Source organism: Aulonocara stuartgranti (assembly GCF_965226115.1).
Source record: "Aulonocara stuartgranti genome assembly, chromosome: 12".
In the NCBI taxonomy this organism is placed as follows: Eukaryota; Metazoa; Chordata; class Actinopteri; order Cichliformes; family Cichlidae; genus Aulonocara; species Aulonocara stuartgranti.
The window spans coordinates 5,450,004-5,454,768 of NC_138948.1; the positions used below are offsets into that span (position 1 = coordinate 5,450,004).

The following is a 4,765-nucleotide window of genomic DNA, read 5'->3' on the forward strand; positions in this document are numbered from 1 at the left end:
TGTTACAGATTACTTTACAGTGGATGTCATTTGAATATAACCAGTGCACACCGGTCGCAAGGGATTCCCATGATGCATTGAGTTTTTCCTTTCCAGTCACCTTTCTCACTCACTATGTGTTAATAGACCTCTCTGCATTGAATCATATCTGTTATTAATCTCTGTTTCTCTTCCACAGCATGTCTTTATCCCGTTTTCCTTCTCCCACCCCAACCGGTTGCAGCAGATGGCCCCGCCCCTCCCTGAGCCTGGTTCTGCCGGAGGTTTCTTCCTGTTAAAAGGGAGTTTTTCCTTCCCACTGTCGCCAATATGCGTGCTCATATGGGGTCATATGATTGTTGGGCTTTTCTCTGCATCTACTGTACATTATAAAGCGCCTTGAGGCAACTTTTGTTGTGATTTGGCGCTATATAAATAAAATTGAATTGAAGGCAGCCAGTTTCATTTATTTTCCTTTTATGCTTTACTTTCCTCGTTGGCTCTGTCTGCCAGTCTCTTCCAGGTAATCAGTGGGTGGAGCTGACCTCGTTAAGGATGCCTCACACCTGAGCAGTTTGGGCGTAGTGTAGTGTAGCTCTGGCAGAAGCTCTAATACAGGCTGACTGACTGACAAACCTTTGTGTTATTGTTTTACATGGATGCTCTCACTCATACACTGCATACTTACTGACTTGCTGGCAGACAGTTATTTGGTTTCCTTATTTTACTTAATGAAAATAAAACACTAAACATCTTCCTAAGAGTGCGTGTGGCCTCCTTTATGTCGGTGACTAATAAATAACTTTATTAAAACCCAATACTGAAATTTCACAAGGACAATTTAAAGTAAATACGTTGCCCTGTCCTGTTTTTCTACACAATAATGATCTTCAGTGCACTATAACGAACCACAGCTGTCTGTACTGTTAGCAGGGTGAGAGGTTTTACCAGTGCTGAGAAAAAAAGACATAATTCACATCAGACCGGTTAGTGAAGTCTCATTATGAATCCTCGCTGCCACTAACTTGATGTTTTGAAACTGAAAAAAAAGTTAAAAACTGATACAAAAGCGAGCCTATCTCCACAGACAAGCGGGAAAATGCCCAACTTTATGGTAGGAATGACCAAGTCAGGTTTATTTATTTACATATCACATTTTAGACAACCTTAATTGACCAAAGTGCTGTACAAGTTATGCAAAATATACACTATATAAAACATAAATAAATATACAATCAAATAAGACAAGTGAATAAGTCTGTGATTGCAGAATAAAAGCCAGGGTATTGAGGGCATTAACACATTAACCATGTGTACAGCCGGGTTATTCATGTCATGTAATTATACTGTAAACAATAAATGCTTTGTAACTACAAATGAGATCACAGGTCTCGTGCTGCTAGTTAGTCCAAAATTACAGGTTGAGAAAATTCAGCCTGCTACAGTTGAACTGTTTGAATCAGAGGAATGTGCTCCCTCCTCCTGCTTTGGCTAATGTTCTTGCAGCATCCTTGCAGATCAGCTGAAAGAGAAGAATCCGAATGCAAATCTAGTTTTAAAAGCTGTGTGTTTGACTTTACATAACATGAGACATGAGGAGTAGATTAGGTTCGAATCTGGCCTGGAACGAGGCTCTTTCCACTCATTGATCCCTTCTTGATTGATCTGGATCTGATTCTGTGTTTCATTCAGAATTACTTCAGTCGACTGTCACAGGAAAGTGCCGTGCGTTTAATGTGCAGTGATTTAGCATTGAGCACAGTGAAAAAAAAATAATCATAAATTAGCAAGCTTACAGCTCAGCGGGCCAGATGGTGTCATTAGATGAGGGACACATTTTAATTTGATCAACCAGATGTCCTCATATTCTCCATGTTTATTTGAGGTAAAGAGACCTTGACAAAATCATGTCAGACGTCATTTTTCTTTACTGACAGATGGCGCAGCCAGGAAAGTCCTTCAGCAGCCGCTCAATTCTTTCAGGGACACTTTCAAGAAGACTCTCCTGTGATTTCACTTCATGTTCCCAGGATGTTTTAAACTGATTGTAAACCTGGAACACAACTCTGATGTACTCTTTAAATTGATTAATGCCTCCCAAAAATGCTAACAAAACAAGTTGTCAATCAAAAGGTAGCCATGATCCTAAGCAAATCCTGCTTCAGCATTTGTTTTACTCTCAATGGGAGAACAATTTGTGAAAGGAACAACTTGCTTTTTAAAATAATATTTGAAACCAGAAGTTCTGATATCTGGAGGGATCTTGGGGTAGAGCTGCTACCCCAAGATGAAGTGGTTTGGGCATCTGGTTCGGATGCCACCTAGGGATTTTCTGGGTACACCCAAAAGGGAACACACCCTTGGATAGACCCAGAACCTGGTGGAGAAGCCTAGAAACACCTCAGGACCACCCAGGAGGAACTGAAAAGTCTGAAATACCCTGGTTAGCCTGCTGCTAGCATGACCAAATGTTAGATAAGCAGAAAAGAATAGAAGGATAGAAGTCACATACACAGTGAGAAATAAGCTAATTTTCCCACTGACTTCCATACAGTTGGATTTTTTTATTAAATTCATATACTGTATATAAAAGATGGCATAGACATAAATTATGCTGCCAATGTTTGCAGCATGGATGCCAAGCTAATGCTAATTATTGCTAAGTAAATTTTTTACGTTTTTACGTTACGTTTCACTCACCAAAACAAGCAAGCTGCATTATTTGTTAAATAATTGCATTAATATGCTCAAAAAGGCACCAATAGCACACATATGGTCAAGACGTCCAGTTTAGTGAGTTCAGCTCCTAGGTTTACTAAAAAAAAAAAAAAAAAACCCAGCAGCATTTGTTAGGAAGGGAAACTTACCGAGGCTGTGATGGCCTTAAAGTTGAACTGCAACATTTATTCAGGAGTAGCCTTGTTGAAAGGAAGCACCCCCTGCTGGCTGCCAACAAGAATGCAGGTATAAAGCACTTTCTCTTGGCTTCAGTTTTCAGACCCAGAGGCTATGTCCAAATTAACAAATATGTTTTATTTGTTTCTGATTGACATACTTTTTAAACTGAACTGTTAAAAAAGATACATATAAATTTATAACCAAGCTTTGATGTTGTGGCAATGTCATGGTAATGTACGCTTACATATATATGCACAAAATTTTAAGGCTGGGGAGTTATAATCTTAATCTTAACTTAATTTTAAGATTTTTAAGATAATGATTATTCCAAACAAAAGGCTGAAGATGCCAACACTGATCTGTAACGTTTTATCACCCATCCACCCCTCCTCCTCCCCACTCTGATTTGAGGCACTATAACGAGAGCTCTCAGAAGACGATGTTGCTCAATATAAACAGTTTTTTTGGGCCTTTTCTGCTCATGATTGCCAGTTGAGATCAATTAGCAATAAAACTGTTGCCAAGTTGCAGCCTTTATATCACAAATATGTTCCAAGTTTGTTTGTTTTTTTTCATTGTAAAATTAGAAAAACTTGGATTTGCTTTGGTCGTGTCTCTGCATTTGACCAAAAGACTGACGTCCTTTTTGAGAGAGAACCCCTTAGCTAAAAGCTTGACATTATTTAAAGCGAAAACAGTGTTAAGCTGACAGTAGATTTCATTTTTTTTGGAGCAAATAGAACAGAAAGTGAACTGAACTGATTCACAACTCATCCAGGATTACATCCTGACCGTGTCTAAGCCTCAGAGAAGTCCTAAACTGATGTGGAAACAAACAGAATTTTATTCTTTTGAGGACAAATGAACTTTATTAGCAGCAGATAAAAAAAGAATGTTTATTTTCACCCCATGCAGACAGCAATCCTATTTTGAGAACACACACACGACTCCAAACTGATCCTGGGTCAATGAAATTGCTTTCAGATGCAGATACTCCCGAGTCATGCTGCATCTCACTTTGATTTCATAAAAGACAGAATATTTTACCACGGCTCTGTAAATCCAAAACCTGTAAATCTGACTGCAAACCTGCAAGTTGTATTCTTTTATGCTGCTCTTTATTGTTTCACTGATACTTATTTTACCTAAAGTTCCACTCTCTCTAACTCTCTGAGCAACTTTATGCTTTTACTTCACTATATTAATTCATGTATTAATGATTTTTGCATGCAAAATATTAGCTTCCCCCCCCCATATCCTTTAACCATGAAACCAGCAAAACAGAGCATTCAAGATCCCCAAAGAGTGCAACGTGCTTTCAGAAAGCTCAGAGAAACCAACAGAGCTCAAGATTTAAAGAGAGATATCAATTTAGTATTTTTTCACTTTTCAAATATTATCCTGGGTAATTAATCGACTGCAGTTAGATGGATTTACTTACAGTATATTTATTTTAGAAAAAGAGCCACAAAAACACTGTAAAATAAAAGTGGTTCATTATAGAAAATTATGTAAATGATCTAAATAATCTAAAAGTGAAGCAAAATGTCTCACTGGATAAAAACATGCTGCTGATATTACCACTGTGTGGCTGCAGTTACAGCCACACAGTGGTAATATCAGTGTTGAGGCTTATACAAAACACTGCTTTGACGTTTGTCTTTCTTTAGGAATTAATTTACGGGACAATGAATAACTGGTTTTGGTTTAGAATTAATTCACATACATAACACTGTACTCTAAAATAAGTGCGCACATTTTAGTTTACACTGTTATGTATGATTTAATCTCTTTGTTTTCGGAGTTACCTCAGTTGCAGCTGCTGCAGTCCCTTGATTGAGGAGCCAAGGGGTGGAAAAGGGGCGGAGCAAGCCTATATGGAGAGCAG

At 38.2% G+C, this 4,765-nt stretch overlaps 1 long non-coding RNA gene across 1 annotated transcript; it reads right to left on the reverse strand.

Annotated features, from left to right (window-relative positions):
* Positions 1-1,107: 1,107 nt before the first annotated feature.
* LOC309718287 lies at positions 1,108-4,765 on the reverse strand. The gene is made up of 3 exons (XR_014279939.1): positions 4,686-4,765; positions 2,847-2,925; positions 1,108-1,501 (listed from the first exon to the last, which is right to left on the reverse strand). It is a non-coding gene; the product is annotated as an uncharacterized lncRNA (long non-coding RNA).